The sequence below is a fragment of the Macaca thibetana genome, chromosome 7, assembly GCF_024542745.1.
Source record: "Macaca thibetana thibetana isolate TM-01 chromosome 7, ASM2454274v1, whole genome shotgun sequence".
Classification (NCBI taxonomy): Eukaryota; Metazoa; Chordata; class Mammalia; order Primates; family Cercopithecidae; genus Macaca; species Macaca thibetana.
In genome coordinates this window covers 42,448,475-42,470,408 of record NC_065584.1, presented here as the reverse complement: position 1 = coordinate 42,470,408, position 21,934 = coordinate 42,448,475, and the positions used below count along the sequence as shown (strand labels likewise).

The 21,934-nt window shown below is 46.1% G+C and overlaps 1 long non-coding RNA gene and 1 pseudogene across 1 annotated transcript in view; both read left to right on the top strand.

Annotated features, from left to right (window-relative positions):
• Positions 1 to 2,040: 2,040 nt before the first annotated feature.
• Positions 2,041 to 4,002, top strand: LOC126959760 (polypyrimidine tract-binding protein 1-like; annotated as a pseudogene).
• A 6,505-nt stretch (positions 4,003 to 10,507) lies between these two features.
• Positions 10,508 to 21,934, top strand: part of LOC126959771 (uncharacterized) — a 74,502-nt gene continuing 63,075 nt past the window's right edge. The window contains exon 1 of the long non-coding RNA XR_007727649.1: positions 10,508 to 10,644. This is a non-coding gene — a long non-coding RNA (uncharacterized LOC126959771). The remainder of the gene's footprint in view (positions 10,645 to 21,934) is intronic.

Below are 21,934 nucleotides of genomic sequence, written 5' to 3'. Positions count from 1 at the left end.
GAGGTATTCCTGAAGTCAAAACTACTTTCATAATAATAATATGATGTTTTTTGTCTTTTTCACTGTGTCGACAATTTGCACTGATGGTGGGTAAAACTACTGGCATTTTAGCATGAACCAAATCCTAAGCATCCAACTGTACCAGTCATTACTGTCACACACTTGCAGGAAAAACGAATGCCAAATTCACTTAAACAAATGCCCTTAGGCTGGGTGCCTTGGCTCACCCCTATCATCCAGCACTTTGGGAGGCCTTAGCTGAGGCCAAAGGATCACTTGAGGCCGGGAGTCTGAGACCCTGCCTCTACTTAAAAAAAAAGAGAGAGAGAGAGAGAGAGAGAGAGAGAGAGAATGTCCTTGGTGAAGCAGTCAAAATTAATTCTATTAAATATTGACAATTTTCAAAATAATCTGTGTGCTATGGTTTCAGTATGTCCCCCAAAGTTCTTGTGTTGGAAGCTTAATCCCCATTGCAATAGTACTGAGAAGTGGGACTTTTTCAGAGGTGATTATGGTCATGAGGGCTCTGCCCTCATCAATGGATTAATGCCATTATTGCAGGAGTGTGTTCCTGATAAAAAGGAGGAACTCGGTCTCCTTTCTCCTCTTGTACATGCAACTCTCTTGCCCTTCTGCCTTCTGCCATGGGATGACGGAACAAGGAGGCCTTCCCCAGATGCGGGCCTCTTAACTTCTCAGCCTCCAGAACTGTAAAAAATACGTTTCTTTTCTTTATAAATTACCCAGTCTGTGGTATTCTGTTATGGAAACACACAACAGACTGAGACACTGTGTAACAAAATGAGAAGTATGCATAAAGTACTTTTGCTGTGTTCCAAACTATGATAGTTATCTCTAGGAAAAACACTTAGGCAATTATTTGATTTGTGAGTTGAACAAACCACTTTTTTCATGGAGCATCTTTTTTTCTTTTTGCTTGAAAGAACAAATGACAAAGAATGCTATTTCAGACTAAGCATTTGGCAGACATTTTCTTAAAAATGAACAAAGGGAGCCTGTCACTTCAAGGAAAACAACTGATAGCATTTGTTGCTGATGATAAAATTTGAGCTTCCAAGCAAAAGTTAGAATTTGGAAAAACTTTTGTTTACCACTGTGGAGCTTGACAGCTTCTCATAAGGATTTTTCTAATGAAATAGATTGGTGATATTAATGACCGTGATTTTTTTCTAATATGGTATAATAAAATGTGTCAACATTTGAAATACCTGCATCATTCAAAGACAAATATTTTCCAATGACCAATGAATGCATTGTATTACAAAATCATGCATGGGTAAAAGATCCATTCTAAGTACACAGCAAACCAATGGATTTTAATGTAACAGAACACGAAAAGTTTCTTGACATAATTTCAGACTTCACATTGCAACTAACCTTTAAGACACTTGTTTTGGTGTAGTATCAAAATAGAATATCCACAATTATCTAAGAGGACTATTAAATACTCTTCCCTTTTCCAGCTACATAGTTGTGTGAAGCTGGATTTTCTTCACACATTTTGACCAAACCAACATATTGCAATATACTGAATGCAAAAGTAAATATTTGAGAATCCATTTATCTTCTGTTAATGCACACATTTAAAAAATTTCAAAATATTTCACAATGCAAAACAATGCCATTTTTCAAAAATGTAAAATAATGTCATTTTTCTTGCTGAAAATTTTGTTTGGAAGATATGATTTTTAAAAATAGAAATATGGGCTGGGCAGAGTGGCTCATGCCTGTAATTCCAGCACTTCTGGAGGCCAAGGCAGGTGAATCACCTGAGGTCAAGAGTTCGAGACCACCCTCGCCAATGTGGAGAAACCCAAACCCTCTCTTTACTAAAAATACAAAAATTAGCTGGGCATGCGCTTGTAATCCCAGCTACTCGGAAGGCTGAGGCAGGAGAATCACTTGAACGCAGGAGGCAGAGGTTCCAGTGAGCCAAGATCGTGCCACTGCACTCCAGCCTGCGCAACAGAGCAAGACTCTCTCTCAAAAGTAAATAAACGAATAAAAAATAAAATATTCCGGCGCCTCCACTCCATCCCCGCGGGTCTGCTGTGAGTGCCATGGACGGCATTGTCCCAGATATAGCAGTTGGTACAAAGCAGGGATCTGACGAGATTTTCTCTACTTGTGTCACTAACTGACCATTTATCATGAGCAGCAACTCGGCCTCTGCAGCAAATGGAAATGGCAGCAAGAAGTTCAAAGGTGACAGCAGAAGCGCCGGTGTCCCCTCCAGGGTGACCCACATCCAGAAGCTCCCATCGACGTCACCGAAGGGGAGGTGATCTCCCTGGAGCTGCCCTTTGGGAAGGTCGCTAATCTCCTGATGCTGAAGGGGAAAAACCAGGCCTTCATCGAGATGAGCACGGAGGAGGCTGCCAACACCATGGTGAACTACTGCACCTCGGTGACACCCGTGCTGCGCAGCCAGCCCATCTACATCCAGTTCTCCAACCACAAGGGGCTGAAGACCGACAGCTCTCCCAACCAGGCGCAGGACCCGGCGGCCCTCAGGCGTCCATTCGGGGAACCTGGGCTTGGCTGCCTCGGCGGTGGCCGTAGACGCAGGGATGGCGATGGCCCGGCAGAGCCCAGTGCTCAGGATCATCGTGGAGAACCTCGTCTAGCCAGTGACTCTGGATGTGCTGCACCAGATTTTCTCCAAGTTCGGCACATTGCTGAAGACCATCACCTTCATCAAGTTCCACAGCCAGTTCCAGGCCCTGCTGCAGTACGCCGACCCCGAGAACGCCCAGCGTGTCAAGCTGTCGCTGGACTGGCAGAACACCTACAACGCCTGCCACTCGCTGTGCATCGACTTCCCCAAGCTCATCAGTCTCAACGTCAAGTACAACAATGACAAGAGCCGCGACTACCACGCCCAGACCTGCCCTCTGGGGACAGCCAGCCCTCGCTAGACCGGACATGGCCGCGGCCTTCGACCTTTTAGTTCCCAACATCCACGGAGCCCTGGTACCCCTGGCTATCCCCTCCGCGGCGGCGGCAGCTGCAGCGGCAGGCCGGATCGCCATCCCGGGCCTGGCGGGGGCAGGAAATTCTGTCCTTACTGGTCAGCAACCTCAACCCAGAGAGAGTCACACCCCAAAGCCTATTTTGTGTGCGTGAGTGTGTGTGTGTGTGTGTGTGACGGATTCTTGCTCTGTTGCCCAGGCTGTAGTGCAATGGCGTGATCTCGGTTCATTGCAACCTCTCCCTCCCGGGTTGAAGCGATTCTCCTGTCTCAGCCTCCGGAGTAGCTGGGATTACAAGCGCGCCACCACGCCCGGCTAATTTTTGTATTTTTAGTAGAGACGGGGTTTCATCATGTTGGTCAGGCTGGTCTCGAACTCCTGACCTCATGATCCTCCTGCCTCAGCCTCCCAAAGTGATGGGATTACAAGCGTGAGCCACCGCGCCCATCCCCCAAAGCCTCTTTATTCTTTTCAGCGACTAGGGGTACGTGCAGCACGTGAAGATCCTGGTCAATAAAAAGGAGAACGCCCTGGTGAAGATGGCGGACGACAACCAGGCCCAGCCGGCCATGAGCCACCTGAACTGGCACAAGCTGTACGGGAAGCCCACCCGCATCACCTCACCTGTATCACGCCCTTGAAGCACCAGAACGTGCAGCTGCCCCTCGAGAGCCGGCAGGACCAAGGCCTGACCAAGGACTATGGCAACTCGGCCCTGCACCGCTTCAAGAAGCCAGGCTTCAAGAACTTCCAGAACATATTCCTGCCCTCGGCCACTGTGCACCTCTCCAACATCCCGCCCTCAGTATCCGAGGAATATCTCAAGGTCTTCTCCTCCAGCCATGGGGGCGTCGTCAAACGACTCAAGTTCTTCCAGAAGGACCGCAAGATGGCGCTGATCCAAATGCGCTGCGTGGAGGAGGCGGTCCAGGCCCCCATTGACTTACACAACCACCATGTCTGGGAGAACCACCACCCGGGGGTCTCCGTCTCCAAGTCCACCATCTAGGGGTCTCAGGCCCCCCACGGCCGGGCCCCCTGGCGACAACTTCCATCATTCCAGAAAAAAGCCACTTTAAAAAGCAGCTGAAGTGACCTTAACTGATCATTTTATTTCTTTAAAAAGAAATCAGTTAAAAAAAAAATTAAAAAAAAAAAAAAAGAAATCAGTTTACCTGTTTTTTAAAAAATTAAATCTAGTTCACCTTGCTAAAATAAATAAATAAATAAAATTAAAATAGAAATATGTTATTTATATTAACATGTAATGGGTTTATTATTGTGATCTTAAAATTGACAAATATTTTATATTTTCTGCCACTAACCTACATACATTTTAAGAGTATATAAAGGGGTCCTGAGACAAAAAAGTTTGGAGAACTGCTGTATTACCCCATCTTGCCCTCCAGAATGTGGACCGAAGGGAAGTACTTCTTTCCTTTCTACTTAAATAACCCAGTGCTGTTACTATTTTATTTTAAAATCCAATCTACCCTCTTCCTCCAGAACTATTAAAAAGTAGACTGCAAAAGAACCATAGCTTCCTGAAATCAAAGGACCCAAAACAAAGAGAAGGCAAAAACAGCGAATAAAAGGACTTCTCCAGAGACTGGCAGGCCGACTAAAAGACCACTTCCCCTCTAGCCAGCCTGGTAGGAGTTGCCTATTCCTTTTTGCTTGGTTGTTCTCACACCCAGTCACCCACTCCCATCCCCTACATCCCAACCCCCATCCTGGAAAGCTATTGTTCTCCAGGGTCTCAAAACACAAAGGGACTTCATAAATCTTTGGGCTGACCCTCCACCCCATCCTCTCTCTGAGATTACAGTGCAGGGAAGGGCACTTTCAGATTCTGCCTGAGCCTCCACCAGCCCCCTGTTCTCAGGCTTGGAGCTGAGATGAAAAGGGAACACCACTGTTTCTGGCCTGAAAAGGAAATGTAAATCCCTTGCAAGCCAGAAGCTGCCAGAAGACCATTTGCCTGTTAGTAAACAAGGCGGCCTGAGCTATCTTTCTCCTCTTTAATAACCTGTGGGGCACCTATTGATTGCGCATGCTGGTCCCTCATAAATTAAAACAGGGATGCCTTCCGGTTGCTCTGTAGCTGCGTAGATGGTGAAATTGGCTCACTAATACTTCATGCTTATGGAGCACAGTGTATCACGCCACATAAACATGAAGAATATGTATCATCAGGCTCTGGGAATGCACGGAAAACAACCCCGGAAGCTTCTGGGCATGCTGCAGACTTTAATTAGGCAGTTTCTTCTACTAGGATTGGAGACCGGCAGAAACACCAATTGCATGCCTCCTGCTGCAGCCTGTTCTGCTTTCAAGTGGGAGGGAGGAGCAAGCCCTGGTGGGTAGGAGATGAGCCTGCTCCTCTCTCTACCCCTTTACCAGGATGGGCACCCGCAAGCAGAAAGGAATGTTCATCTCTCATGCTGTGGTAGAAAGAGCACCAAGTTAGCAGTCAGAAAACATTAAGAACTTCTGCTTTAGCCACTTACAGCTACATGATCATGGGCGCAAGTGCCTTAACCTCTCTGAATCACAGTATCTCATCTGGAAAGTGGACGAAGTAATAACACCTAGCTGCTTGTGAGGCTTGAGGAAAATAAGTCTTTCCTGGTGCCCAGTATGGTCTCAGTAAATACTGAAACTGAAATTGAAGCAGATGAAGAACAGGGTGGCAGGTAGAGGGCTGATACTATTTCTTTCTCCCACCTCCAAAATCTGGCATCAGGAACTTTCCACCACTACCCCTAGCCAACATTTTGCTCTTTAAGTAAGAAGTGAGGCCCTGCAACTCATAGCTTGATACATTGGAAATGTTTCTCTTACCCTTCTATCTTTCTGTGCCCGCTCCTGAGCTAGCTCTCAATTGAAAATTCATTTAGCAGGAAACCTCTCTAAAATGCATGGTAAACATCGAAAAACATGCTAGCATAGTTTACCATTCTACCAAAAACAGCTTAGCACCCACATGCCAACACTTGGCAGAACCTTCCGAGTTTCTCCAACTTTAAACAGGCCCTAGGCAACCAGATCCACTTATGCTTCTCAGAGTGTGTAGCATTTCATTACAGTTTTACCACAGTGCCCTTCCTCTGCCATTGCTAATTAAAATGAATGAGGACAATGTGGAAAGCCATATTTTGCTATTCCTGGAAATATCTGCTGCTCCAGGGTGGGTGTAGGACATTGAATGGTCCCCTCACCCTAAAGGATATGGTCGCATCCTGGAACTCATGGATGGGTCCAGGATGTGATTGGCTGTGAATGAAACAAAGCAAAAAAGGTCTTGGCACATGTAAAAATAAAGGATCTTAAAATGAGATGATCCTGGATTACCTGGGTGGGCCCTAAATCCAATGACAAGTATTTTTTGTTTTTTGTTTTTTGTGTTTTTTTTTGAGACAGTGTTTCACTTTTGTTGCCCAAGCTGGAGTGCAATGGTACGATCTCGGCTCACCACAACCTCCACCTCCCGGGTTCAAGCGATTCTCCTGCCTCAGTCCCCCAAGTAGCTGTGATTACAGGCATGTGCCACCACGCCCAGCTAATTTTGTATTTTTAGTAGAGATGGGGTTTCTCCATGTTGGTCAGGCTGGTCTTGAACTCCTGACCTCAGGTGATCCACCCACCTCGGCCTCCCAAAGTGCTGGGATTACAGGCGTGAGCCACCGTGCCCAGCCATGACAAGTGTTTTTATGAGACAGAAGAGGGTCCAGGGCAGTGGCTCACGCACGTAATCTCAGCCCTTTGGAAGGCCAAGGTGGGATGATCGCTTGAGACCAGCCCAGGCAACATGGTGAGACTCCATCTCTACAAAAAATTAGCCAGGCACAGTGGCACACACCTGTAACCCCAGCTACTCAGAAAGTTGAGATGGGAGAATCGCTTGAGCCTTGGAGGTCGAACCTGTAGTGAGCAGTGTTCACACCACTGCACTCCAGCCTGGGCGACAGAGCGAGACTCACTCTCAAAAACAGACAGACACACAGAAGAGGAGAAGGCCCAGAGGGGAAGTCCATGTGAAGATGGAGGCAGAGGCTGAAGTGATGCAGCCACAGGCCAAGGGACAATGAAGCCACCGGAAGCTGGAGAGGCCAGGGTGGATTGTCCACTAGAGGCTCTGGAAGGAGTGTGGCCCCACCAACACCTTGATTTTGGAGTTCTGGCTTCCAAACTGTGAGAGAATCAGTTTCTGGTGTTTTAGGCCACCCAGTTTGTGGTCATTTGGTTACATGCAACACACAGAAAAATGTCTGGTAGGATACATTCCATGGCAGATTGCTGGTAGTTGCTCTGTCCATTTTTCCTTCCTTTTTGGTAACAAAAACTGACTTTTGGGGGGATGGTCATGTGCTCAGTGAAAGCTTCCCTTTCCCAGCATCTCTTGCAGCGAGGTGTGGCCATAAGACTAAGTTTTGGCGAAAGAAGTATAAACAAAGAAGTGTAAGAGACTTCTACAAAGTCTCTTTATGGGAGAATGTTATGGGTTAAATTGTCTCTCCCCCAAATTTATATATAGAAGCCCTAATCCCTCGTACCTCAGCATGTGACCTTATTTGGAATAGGGTGCTCGCAGATGTAATGAATTAAAATGAGGTCATGAGGGTGGGCCCTAATCCAATATAAACATGTCCTTATATAACAGGGAAAATTGGACACAGAAACACACACATATGAAGAATGCCATGTGACGACCAAGGCAGAGATTGGGGTGATGCTTCCACAAGGTAAGGAAACTCAAAGATTTCCAGCCAATCACGAGCAGCTAGGGGAGAGGCATGGGATGGATTTTTTCTTACAGTTTTCAGAAGGAACCAATCCTGACTGATACATTGATGTTGGACTTCTAGCCTGCAGAACTGTGAGAACTGTGAGAGGATAAGTAAATATCTGTGCATAAGCCCCCGATTTGTGGTCCTTTGTCACAGCAGCCCTAGCAAACTAATACAGAGAGATATGCCCTTCCACTTTTCCATCTTGTTACCTAGTCCTAATATAGATAAGAGGGATGGTTTTCCATTAGCCATTGTGCTACATGAGGATGGGGGCCACATTCACAGATGGTAGGGCACGGAGCTAGAAGAAACTTGGGACCCTAAAAACTTCATGGAGTCGCCACATTAGCCCTGGACTGCCTATCCCTTGGCTTATCTTTCTGAAAAATAAATCAAATTAAAGCTTTTGTTGTTATTATTTTGTTTTTTGAAACATGTAGTTGAAAATAATTTTTTTTTTTTGAGATGGAGTCTCTCTCTCTGTCACCTAGGCTGAAGTGCAGTGGTGCAACCTCCAGCTCCCAGGTTCAATTCTCCTGTCTCAGCCTCCTGAGTAGCTGGGATTACAGGCATGCACCACCACGCCTGGCTAATTTTGTATTTTTAGTGGAGACGCAGTTTCACCATATTGGTCAGGCTGGTCTCGAACTCCTGACCTCAGGTGATCCGCCTACCTCGGCCTCCCAAAGTGCTGGGATTACAGGTGTCAGTCACTGTGCCTGGCCAGTTGAATATAATCTTAACCAATACACACACAATTTTGATAAATTAGTTCTTTGGGGAGAGGACTGGGATTGGACTGTCATAGGTAGGAAATGTTTGCTTTACCTGTATGTTTCAATTTTGATATCAGGAATGTACTTGTGTACTCTTTTGTAATTAAAAATAAATCTATTTTATAATAAATACATTACAAGGAAAAAAGAGGGATGAGAACCTGTAGATTCCAGAACACCTAAGAAATATGTCAACCATAACAGATGATTGGACGCAGGAAAAAAATAAAAAGAAATATATCAATCAATTGCAATGTATGAGTCTTATTTGGATCTTGATTTAAACCCCACATTTTTAAAATTTACATAATAATTGGGGAAATTTTAATATTAATCAGATATTTGATGATATTGAGGAATTACTGTTTTTATGAATGCTAACAATATTATAGTGATGTATTTAGAGTGTTCTTACCTTTTAGACTCTAAAACATGGTTTTCAACCTTGTCACTATTGTTATTTTGAGCCATATAGTTCTTTGTCGTGAGGAGCTGGCCTGTGCGTTGTAGAATGTTTTGTAGCAGCCCTGTTTCTACTCTGTCTTCTATCAGCTAGAGGCTGGGTGCACACCCCCTCCCCGCAACGTTGGAAAAGCAAAAAAAGTTCTCAACAAATTGCCAGATGTCCCCTAGGGGGCAAAACTGTCCTGGGCAGAGAATAACAGCTCTAAAATTTAGAGATACTGACTGGACTATTTATGGGTGAAATAATTCAATGACTAGATTTTACTTCAAAATTACCCAGGTGATGTGGGGGTGGGTGATGGGTAAAATATTCCACAATGGAAAGTTTAACATACATTTAAAATTTTTGAAAGACTCTATTTGGACTTCTCTTTCAATATGGGGAACTTAATATTCTCAAATAGTCTCTCACTATAAGACGGGAATATATTGGATAAAATGCAACAGATATTCACCTCCTCGGTCCAAGACCTTGCCTCATGTCTCCCACAAGAGCATTAAACTCCAAGGATCTAGGTTCCAAGTCTAACTGGGCAAGGCAAGTCCTCCCTCCCCACCCCTCCCCCTCCCCACCCAGGCATCCTCGATGCTGCGCCCGGGCATAGGGCATACGCAGCTAGGAGCTGCTCCTGAGTCTTCAGTTGCTTGGTAACCTTAACTCCTGAGATGTCCTCTCAGCTCTGCCCTCTGGGCCTCCTCCTTTCCCAATCCCCAAGCTTAAACTGGAGGGGCTGTGCTTGGAGCCAGATTCATTAGGGCCGTGCCTTGCCTATCCCTGTGAGGGCCCAGCCCATCAGCCTCCTCCTCACTGTTTCCAGGTGCTCTCTACAGAGCACTGAGCAGCCCACCCTTTCACCAGGCTCACACCTGCGCCCCTGTTCTCCACCAGCTGCCTCACTCCAGCCCCTGCTCGGGACAGCCAGGCCTTTCTAGGACCCACACGCCCCTGGGAGTCTCCGCTGAGACCGACTTTCACGCCCACCTGGTCTTCCCCAAGACCCGGAGCCTTTAGAGGTTTCATCAGAATTCCCTCAGGATGTGGGTTATGAGTTGTCATCCAAGCCCATCAGGGGCCAGAGTGTAGGTGGGCCCAGGGGCCTCTGAGCTGGAGGTGAAAGGGGCTTGAAGGCCTCTGAGCGGAGCAGGAACCCGCCCTCTGGGGGCCTGGGAGCCGGCTCAGGTCCCAACACGAGGCGCTCTCTGCTTGCTTCAGGGGCCACCTGAAGGGAGAAGGGAGGCTGACCGTAGCTGCGACACCCCTTCAGTGCTGGACAGCGGGCGGGAAGCCCCTCTTGCACCGACTAGACCAGAACGGCAGACATTTTCCCTACAAGGAAGGGGAGCAAGATTGAGTAAGATAAGCCCGGTTATTTTTATACAGACATTGTTCTAACCACAATGACTGTTTTCGAGGGTGGGCGGTATTTGTTTGGTGGAAGGATCTTTGAGTTGAGAGGCAGCAGGATGCTTCAGCACCACCACTTCCTTTACTTTTCTTAGTGTTCCCTTATCAAGCCACCAGTTCGGATTCTGCTCCATTTTTTCTGCCCGGTAAAGAAGTAGAATGAGGTGAAATATGGCTACCTACTTGCCCCAGGGGGACAGTCATGGCCGCTGGTGAGTTTCAAGTGATTTGAGAGCTGTTGGTAGACTTAAGTGAGGAACTCTTTCCCTCTCCTTCATAGAAATGAAATAATGTGCAGGTTTCTAAGGGGACTTAGGAGTCGGAGAGGCCTGGGTTCAAATCCCAGAGCCTCCATATTTTGGTTGTGTGAAAAAAAACAGTGGGCAAGGTAGTCAACATGTCTGTGCCTCACCTTCCCCGTACATAAAATGGAAATAAGCCTACTTTTTCATAAGGTTGTTGTGTGGGTATTAAAGTCTCAGTAGATGCCTACTTGAAATATTTAGGGGGACAGCTGTGGCCAGACATGGTGGCTTATGCCTGTAATCCCAGCACTTTGGAAGGCTGAGGTGGTGGATCACCTGAGCCTAGGAGTTTGAGACCAGCCTGGGTAACATGGTGAAACCCCATCTCTACCAAAAATACAAAAAATTAGCTGGGTGTGTTGACGTTTGCCCGTGGTCCCAGCTACTATGGAGGCTGAGGAGGGAGAAGGTGGAGGTTGCTGTGAGTGCCATGACGCTATAGCCTGGGCAACAGTGAGACTCCCATCTCAAATAATAATAATAATAATAAGGCTGTGCCCATGATCATAACGATAGCTGCAACGTATTGAAAGCCTGCTCTCAGAGATAAAGACTCTTTCCATCCTTAGGCCCTGTTGTCTAGCAACTGAGTAAATTCAGAGAAGGAAGAGCTGACTGGCAAAGAGGGAGCAATGGAGAGCCATTTAAGATGTTGGGGCAAGAAAGTTATTTAAATGATCAATTATAGGCACAATGTGACTAATACTATTTGAAGGCGGAGGCCTATTGAGTTCTTAGAGGTGTTTGGGGTTAGGGCTAACCAAAAATGGTGCTCCTAGCCTTTGATTGTGGACACTTGTTTCTGCCTGCCCACCATCCCTCCTCCATCCTGAATACCAAGTGTTTCTTTGGGAACCACCCACCTTCCACTCTCTGTTCATGTAGCTCAAGTGAGGTTGACCTCAGTCCCTGGCTCCAGGGGTGGGTCCTAACCCAGGACCGGCTAATGCAGTCATAATGAGTGGTTGAGGAGTAATCCCTTTGTCCAGAGTGAGCCAATGAGAGTCAGCATTGGGACTTCTGCTGAAACAGGCACCCTTTCTCCACTGGGGTTGCAAAGTGAGGGAATGTAAGCCGAAGACAATGGCAGCCATCTTTACCACTGCATGTGTAGAGTCTGCTGGAGAGCAAGGACAACAGAGAGACAAAGCAAATCCAAGGGAGAGATAGATTTCTTGTTGCCCTTGTTGAGCACGTGGAGCTAGCCATTCCTGAAGATGTCAAATATCGATCTATGTGAGCTAACATTTATCACCTTTTGAAAGATATTTGAACTGAGTTTCTGTTAGTGGCAACTAAAGGAATTGTGACTAATTCATCTTTCTATTTATTTTTTATTTTGATGAAAAATTTGTAATTGTTACATTATGGCATAAAAACAGAACTCTGACATGTTTGGCAACATACTTTTGACAGTTTTATCTCTTTCTGACAAGGACATGCTGGGAAGTTGTGGGAACATATCTCCTGTGTCCATCCCCCTCCTTTCAAAGTATATTTTTATTCAGAGATACATAAATGTATGCTAATGATCTGATGATGATGATGATCAGAACTGTGCTCCAAGAAGATTATAGCAACCATGAGTAGGATTAGAGTAGGGAGAGACAAGGGGCAAAAATACCCCTGAGGAAGCCAATATAATAATTCAAATGATAAGTAGGAAGGATTGTCTCAAGGTGGTAGCTGCAGAAATGGGAAAGAGAGACCTGCGGAGGTGGGATCATTGTAGTTTGGCAACAAATTAAAGGGTAAATGAGTGAAAATAAAATGCTTTTATCTACAAGGCCCTACAGAAACTGATTTCCCCCCACCCCCACTTTATCCCTGATTTTTTTCTTATCATTCTTTCTCTTGCCTGGTCTGCCCGGCTACGTTGGTCTTTGCATTTACTGTGCCCTCTGCTTGGGACACTCGTACTCCAGAGGTCCCTGGCTCATGTCTTCACTTCCTCAGACCTCTGTATCACATCAAAAGGATTCCCTTCATTCCCCATCTATTATTGCATCCCCCACCCTAAGCATTCCTTATATTTGCTTATTAATTTTTCCCCGGGTCGGGCAAAAATTAATTCTAGCACTTTGGGAGCTCAACACGGGTGGGTCACTTGAACTCAGTTCAAGTTCAGCCTTGAGTCCCAGAGGCAGAGGCTGCAGTGAACTGAGATCACAACATCTATTCCAGCCTGGGTGACAGAACAAGAGCCTGTCTCAAAAAAGAAACTTTAAGGAATTTTTTTTTTTTTTTTTTGAGTGGTGTCTCACTTTTTTGCCCGGTCTGTAGTACAGTGGCATGATCTCAGCTCACTGCAATCTCCAGCTCCCGGGTTCAAGCAATTCTGCCTCAGCCTCCCGAGTAGCTGGGAATACAGGTGCACGCCACCACACCTGGCTAATTTTTGTATTTTTAATAGAGATGGGGTTTCACCATGTTGGCCAGGCTGGTCTCAAACTCCTGACCTCAAGTGATCCACCCACCTCAGCCTCCCAAAGTGCTGGGATTACAGGCATGAGACACCGCACTCGGCCATAAAAATTTTTGAAAAATAATGTTGCCCATAGTACTTAGTACTTAACTCTCTCTCTCTCTCTCTCTCTCTATATATATATATATACACACACACACACACATATACACACACATACATACACACACACACACACACACACACACACATATATATATATTTTTCCCCCCCGTCTCTCTTGACTAAAATGCAAGTTCCATGAGGGCTCCATGACTTTTGTTCACTGCTGGGTCCCCAGCACCTAGGACAGAACCTGGCACAGAGGAGGTACTCAATGAATATGAGTCAATATTACAAATCTTGAACAACTGGAACAATGCCATGGCATTGACAAATGCGGAAATATGGGGAAGATGAGTGGGAGCAGGGTTGGTGGGGTGGAGGGGTGAGAGGGTGAGTCATTTAGAACCCATGGGATTTAAGCTTAGCTGTGTAAATGACAATAAAGCCTGATGGTTGAAATGCTGGCCTGGTGCTCAGGAGCAGCCAGAGGTGAGGGTCTATTGGGGAATTACACATCAAAAGTTGGTGGAGGCTGCGAAGTCAGTGAAATCTCTGGGGAGACCATGGGAAGAGAGAGGTGAGACCTGGGGATGAAGTCCTAAGATGACCAACCTATTTTTTTTTCCAGGACTTTACTGGCTTAAAAACTAAAAGTCCAGGCCAGGCGTGGTGGCTCACACCTGTAAACCCAGCACTTTGGGAGGATGAGGTGGGTGAATCAGCTGAGCCCAGGAGTTTGAGATCAGCCTGGCCACCATGGCTAAACCTTGCCTCTACTAAAAATACAAAAATTAGCCAGGCGTGGTGGCGCGTGCCTGTAGACTCAGCTAATTGGGAGACTGAGGCATGAGAATCTCTCGAATCCGGGAGACAGAGATTGTAGTGAGCTGAGATCCAACGACAGTACTCCAGCCTGAGTGACAGAGCAAGTCTGTTTCAAAAAACAAAAATGAACAAAAAACTAAAAGTCCACATCTTGGGAACCCCCTTGGTCCCAGGCAAACTGAAACAGTCGGTCAACCTAAGAAGGTGGAAGAATGGGGAAGTGCCAGGTAGAGGAAGCAAAGGCCAGCAGCCCAGAGCTTCTTCCCAGAACCCGAGGAAGGGAGGGCTTAGGAGGACAGGGCTCCTTCCTTCTCCTGCCCAAGACCAGTTTGGTTCTGACCTTCTAAGCCCAGAAAGCCTGAATTACCTCTGAGTTCCTGACCCCCACACCTCCCAGCAACACTGGATAGCTTCCTGATAAGCCAGGTAACTGGTTTGGTTCCAGGGCTTGGTCCCAGTTCATACTTTTTCCAAAAGTATGAACCCTTAAATTGTGGGTCAAGAGGGTTTCGGTGGTGCCCTGGGTAAGGAGTTCTCAGTTGGTGATCGTTGTCTGCTTGTCCTAAGATGGAGCTTAAGAGTGTAAATGACTCTGCAGCCACTGTGGCTAAGGAAACAGCAAGCTGCCTCTCCTCTTGTAAACAATGCAGGCCAAGATTAGCAGCACTTGTAAGGCGCCAGCTCTTACAAGTGGGCACTGCATTGTGCTCACCACTAAATTTCAAATAAGGAAGATTATTGCTGGATGTGTAGAAACAAAAAAGAGGCTGGGTGCGGTGCTTCCCGCCAGTAATCCCGGCACTTTGGAAGGCCGAGGTGGGCGGATCACAAGGTCAGGAGTTCAAGATCAGCCTGGCCAATATGGTGAAACCCTGTCTCTACTAAAAATAGAAAAATTAGCTGGGCGTAGTGCTGGCTGCCTGTAGTCTCAACTACTCGGGAGGCTGCGGCAGGAGAATCGCTTGGACCGGGAAGCAGAGGTTGCAGTGAGCCAAGATCATGCTACTGCACTCCAGCCTGGGTGACAGAGCAAGACTCTGTGTCAAAAAACAAAAACAAAAACAACAACAACAACAAAAACCCCAAAAAAAACGAACAGAAAAGAAAGGAGAAAAGAAACAAGAAACACAAAAGAACTCAAGGGAACATTTCCAACTTCTTTTTAACTTGGCAGTACAGTGACCTAAACCAGAATGTGGAGCCTTGATTACTGTAAAGAGCAAGTAAGACAGAACTTAGAAAATATCTTATACATTTTAAATAATGCTGCAAATATAAAGTCCTGTCACTGAGTCTTGTTTGAAATAAAAGAACTATCAATATTTGATCAATAGAAAACATGGTTCTTGTCCTTAGAGAGCTTTATGGCTTACCTGCAGAGGCTTATAAGAATTTAGCTATATTCACTCGGCAGTATATAAGGGAATAGAAATAAATATTGTGTCAACTCCCTGACTCTCACCCCTTCCCAGTTCTCTAACCCACAACACACATATCCTCCTTTCTTTCTTTTTTTTTTAAACAGGGTCTCGCTCTGTTACCCAGGCTGGGATGTAGTGGCACGATCATAGGTCATTGCAGTCTCAACCTCCAGGGCTCAAGTGATTCTCCCACTTCAGCCTTCCAAGTAGCTGAGACTATAGGTGTATGCCACCACACCCAGTTAACTTTTTTATTTTTTGTAGAGATGGGGGTCTCGCTGTGTTGCCCGGGCTAGTCTTGAACTCTTCGACTGAAGCAATCCTCCCACCTCGGCCTCCCAAAGTGCTGGGATTACAGGTGTGAGCCACCACACCCAGCCATATCCATCTTTCTAATGAGCATGGACAAACATGCCCTAATTCATGCAGACCAGAAGGTGATGGGGAATGTTTCCAGTCACCTTTCTTTACCCACAGACTTATTCTGGGAAGAAAGGGTCAAGATTGGCCGGGCACAGCGAACATTTAAAGCAGACTCAAATAGATGGCCTATAGATACTTATTGAATTAAATTTCTAGGCCATGTATTAAAGCCCAGACTTGCCACATTCTTGATCCTTTCTTTTTTTTTTTTTTTTTTTTTTTTTTTTTGAGATGGAGCCTCGCTCTGTCACCCAGGCTGGAGTGCAGTTGTGCAATCTTGGCTTACTGCAACCTCCACCTTGTGGTTTCAAGCAATTCTCCTGCCCCAGCCTCCTGAGTAGCTGGGATTATAGGCGCCTGCCACCATGCCTGGCTAATTTTTGTATTTTTAGTAGAGACAGGTTTTCACCATGTTGGTCAGGCTGGTCTCGAACTCCTGCCTCGGCCTCCCAAGTAGCTGGGATTACAGGCATGCGCCACCACACCCGGCTAATTTTTGTGTTTTTAGTAGAGAAGGGGTTTCTCCATGTTGGTCAGGCTGGTCTCGAACTCCCGACCTCAGGTGACCTCAGGTGATCCTCCTGCCTCTGACTTCCAAAGTGCTGGGATTACAGGTGTGAGCCACTGGGCCTGGCCATGGAAACATGAACATTTCAAGCAGACTTTATACTTCATGAAGACTAGGCCATCAAGTGGATGAGTCAAGGTGTAGAAGAATGACTGAGTGTGGCATTTGAAAAAATAGCGGCAAGACTTTCTGCTGAGATCCAGCTTGAAAAGGAAGGGGGAATGTTTTATCTTTCCTTAAAAAATATGGGTTGCTGTTGGCAGTATAAAAAGAATCCATGGCTCTTAAGAAGTTAAGGGGCTTGGCCGGGCGCGGTGGCTCAAGCTTGTAATCCCAGCACTTTGGGAGGCCGAGACGGGCAGATCACAAGGTCAGGAGATCGAGACTATCCTGGCTAACACGGTGAAACCCCGTCTCTACTAAAAAAATACAAAAAAAAAAAACTAGCCAGGCGAGGTGGTGGGTGCCTGTAGTCCCAGCTACTCGGGAGGCTGAGGCGTAAACCCGGAGGCGGAGCTTGCAGTGAGCTGAGATCCGGCCACTGCACTCCAGCCTGGGCGGCAGAGCGAGAAACCTCCACACCCTAGGATTTGAGTAGATAACCTAGCACTTCAGGCATTTAAGACTCCAAGTCTTTCTGGAACATGAAGGCCCATGGTGCCGGGGAAAAGCATTTGCAACTTCTCCTATCCTGATGAATTTATAGAATCCATCAGGATAGGAGAGATTATGCTTTGGTAACAATGAATCTCTAATCTCACTGGCTTGATACAGTAAAGCATTCATTTCTTGTTGATGCTGCATGTCCAATGTAGATAAGGATGGGGTGGAGGGGAAATTTGCTCCGTATAATCTCTCAGGGACCCTCTCAGGGACCTCTCCATCAGGCTGATGGAGGTGCCACCATCTTAGAATGTTGCCATCTCATGTGACTTTCAGGATTGCTGCAGCAGAGGCCAAAAAAAAAAACCCTGTAGGATGTTTATAAGTGCCAAGACTGAGGGTGGCTGTCATTTCCACCAATAATCAATTGGCTAAAACCTAGCTGTATGTGAAAGGAACGGTGCAATATATAATCTTCCTTTCTGCCCTGAAAGAGGAAAAATGAAATAGGATTTCATAAACACATATAATATCAATCATGACCAATTATCCAAAGAATCTTTGTTAATAATAGCTAACACTTACATTTTGTTAATCTTTAGAATCCATCCTGTGAGGCAGCTTTTATTATCGTTATCTCTATTTTATTTTATTTTACTTTATTATTTTTTAAAAACAGGGTCTTGCTCTGTAGCCCAGGCTGGAATGCAGTTGCATGATCACAGCTTACTATAGCCCAAAATTCCTGGGTTCAGGTGATCCTCTCACCTCAGCCTCTTGGGTAGCTGGGACTACAGGCATGCTCCACCACACCTGGCTAATTTTTTAATTGTTCTGTAGAGATGAGGTCTCACTATGTTGCTCAGGCTGGTCTCAAACTCCTGAGCTCAAGTGATCCTCCTGCCTCAGCCTCCCAAAGTGCTGGGATTACAGGTGTGAGCCACTGTGCTTTGCCATCTCCATATTAAAGATAAGAAAGTGAAGCAAAAGGAAATTAAATCATTTATTCATGGCCCCACAGCTAGTAAGTGGCACAACATGGAGTCACTCAGAAGCTTTTCTCTAGAGTTCATACCATGCCCAGGCTGGAGTGTAGTTTCACAATCATAGCTCACTGCAGCCTCAATCTCCCCTGGCTCAGATGATCCTCCTAACTCAGCCTCCCGAGTAGCTGGGACTACAGGCATGCGCCATCACACCCAGCTACAGAGTTCATGTACTTAACAACTATGTTCTACCTCCTTTGTCATGGGCTTAGTTAAAATGGAAGTCAAATCATGATTCCATGTACCCTGCCTGCACCTCTTACACTGGGGTATAGAAAGCTTCTAGCAGGCCAGGTGCGGTGGCTCAAGCCTGTAATCCCAGCACTTTGGGAGGCCGAGGCGGGCGGATCACAAAGTCAGGAGTTCGAGACCAGCCTGGCCAATATGGTGAAACGTCGTCTCTACTAAAAATACAAAAATTAGCCGGGAGTGGTGGCAGACGCCTGTAGTCCCAGCTACTTGGGAGGCTGAGGCAGGAGAATTGCTTGAACCCGGGAGGCGGAGGTCGTAGTGAGCTGAGATCGGGCCACTGCACTCCAGCCTGGGAGACAGAGCGAGACTCCATCTCAAAAAAAAAAAAAAAAAAAGCTTCTAGCAATGGTGTCATACTTGACTCTGACTAGTCCACCCTGCCAATATTCCCATAGCATCAGTTGTATAAATACACTCACCATGCTCTTGCTGGGCCTGTCTTGTACTCTATCTGTTCAAAGGGATGTGGATGAGAGCTTGATTTCGTGTAAGCTATATGGATATACCTATACTATATGGGTATATATATGGATATAGATGCTGTTTCTAAATGCAACACATTCTTGCATAGGCATCAGCAATCGTCAAGAGCATTGTGTCCTCTGTTTCTGTCCTTGTTCCCCTGTTCTCAACTGCTCTCCAGCACAAGTTATTCTCATTCTTTGGAAAACAGAAGTGAACTATGTTTTTCTCCTAAATCAGTGTAATGGAGCAGATTATGTACAGATGAGTAGTGGGGCAGACATTGGCAGCTGGCCCTGAGCAGGGCTGAGTAATGGAAATCCAAGTTATCTCAAGCCTCAGAATTATTCAAGTTTCCTTATGTAACCTGTGTATCCAAGGTCAGACTAGTCTGAAAACAACATAAGGTTACAATTTCAATAACTTCCAGTCTTTAAACCTAACGTGAACAGGGATTTTGTTTATGTTGTTCATTATTATATAGTGAGTGTCTAGAACAGTGCCTGGAATATAGTAGACATGCAATAAATGTTTTTCAAGTAAATTTATTGACCAGATTCTGGTCCTCTTTGGAGGCATGATGGTGTAGTGGTAGAGTGATATGGTTTCGCTCTCTGTCCCTACCCAAATCTCATGTCAAACTGTAATTCCCAGTGTTGGAGGAGGGACCTGGTGGGAGGTGATTAGATCATGGGGCAGATTTCCCCCTTGCTTTTCTCATGATAGTCAGTTCTCACGAGATCTAATGGTTTAAAAGTGTGTGGCACTTCCTCCCTTGCTCGCTCTCTCTCCTGCTCTGCCATGGGGAAGCTCTGCTTGCTTCCCCTTCGCCTTCCACCATGACTGTTAGGTTCCTGAGGCCTCCCCAGCTATGCCTCCTGTACAGCCTGCGGAACTGTGAGTTAATTAACCCTTTTTAATCCATCAATTGCCCAGTCTCTGGTATGTCTTTATAGCAGTGTGAGAACAGACTAATACATAGATCATTGACTTTAGAATCAAATAGACTTGTGTTTGAACTTCACAAGCTGTGTGACTCCTTGTTAGTTATGTACCCTCTCTGACCTCTTCCTTCCTCACTGGCAAAATGAGGTTAATATTACCTACCTCTTAGATTGTTATGAGAATTAAATGTGATAAAATTGATGTCAGGCACTCATCAGGCACTAGCTATGGCTCTGCCCTATATCAGAAAAATCCCTGGAGCCCATGCTGGTCACACACACCTGAAGTCCCAGCTACTCAGGAGGCTGAGGCAGGAGGATGGCTTGAGCCCAGAAGTTTGAGGCTGTAGTATGCTATCATCGTGCCTGTCAACAGCCACCTGGACAATATAGCAAGACCCTGTCTCTAAATAAATAAATACACTTTCAAAAAGAAAAATCTCTGGAGACCTTGTCGTTCCTCAGGGTTCCCCTCAGACATTTCTGTAAGTCTTCAGGAGTGTCTCAGATATGTTCACCAGTAAGTTCTCTTAGCCCAGGAGTTTGAGGCTGTAGTACACTACTATCATGCCTGTCAATAGCTCTGTGGGCAATATAGCAAGACCCTGTCTCTAAATAAATAAATACATTTTTAAAAAGAAAAATCTCTGGAGACCTTGTCGTTCCTCAGGGTTCCCCTCAGACGTATCTGTAAGTCTTCAGTGGTGTCTCAGGTATGTTCACCAGCAAGTCTTCTTAGCTATCAAATCTCAAATTTCTCTTGGATTCTCCACCAACCTTCCCCTCCTCTACTCTGTTTTCTTTTGGTCTTGGCTGACTCTGAGCTCGCCTACCATTTTGCAGTGCCTGCCATGTAGGGTACTAATATCTGAGCAAATAGTACTGCTTCCTGCTTAAAGCCAGTGATATCAACACTGAGTCAACAGCACCAAGGCTGCTGCAACCGCCACTCCCTAAAACTTAAGGTATTCACCAAAGGTACCACTGTCCCCCATTGCAGCTGCCTTGTGCCTGTCTCCTAGGTCACCTCGGAGAGCCTCCTAGCTGAGACTCTACCCACTGAAGCAGGAAGTGTTCCTTGGTGGCTCCTATTCTACAGGTCCCACATGGATCTGTACATTGAAGAGTATCCCTGAACCATACTCGCTTCTGCTCGTCCCCACAGTGCTGTCTGTGTGTCCCTAATATCTCAAAGAAATTTTGTGTGACTGTGCCTACATCAGCTCTCCATCACCTAAGCCTCCTATCCTATCCTATGTGATTAGGACTTAATCATAGTCATGGGGCGCTGGGTGGGAAACAACTGGAGAGACATACACCCAGCGGTTACTTGAAACCACTCCTTCCCCCCACCAGAAGCCAACTAGTGTCTTTCAGTTTCTCTCTCTTATTTATTTATTTTTAGAGACAGGGTCTTGCTCTGTTGCCCAGGGTAGAGTGCAGTGGTGTAAGCATAGCTCACTGACAGCCTTGAACTCCTGGCTCAGTACACTGCAGCTAGCTATGGCCCTGTATCAGAAAAATCCCTGGAGCTCCGCCTGGTTGCACACGCCTGTTGTCCCTGCTTCTCAGGAAGCTGAGGCAGGAGGATGGCTTGAGCTCAGGATTGGAGGCTGCAGTATCCTATCATCAGGCCTGTCAATAGCCACGTGGGCAATATAGCAAGACCCTGTCTCTAAATAAATAAATAAATACATTTTAAACAGAAAAGATCTCTTGGGGCTGGGTGCGGTGGCTCATGCCTGTAATCCCAGCACTTTGTGAGGCTGAGGCAGGTGGGTCACCTGAGGTCAGGAGTCTGAGACTGGCCTGGCCAACATGGTGAAACCCCATCTACTAAAAATACAAACATTAGCTGGGCATGGTGGCGCAAGCCTGTAATCCCAGCTACTCAGGAGGCTGAAGCAGGAGATTGCTTGAACCCAGGAAAAGAAAAGACAAGAAAAAAATCTTCGTATACCTTGTCGTTCCTCAGGTTTCCCGTCAGACATTTCTGTAAGTCTTCAGGGGTGTCTCAGGTATGTGCACCAGTAAGTCCTCTTAGCCCAGGAGTTTGAGGCTGTAGTACACTATCATCGTGCCTGTCAATAACCACCTGGGCAATATAGCAAGACCCTGTCTCT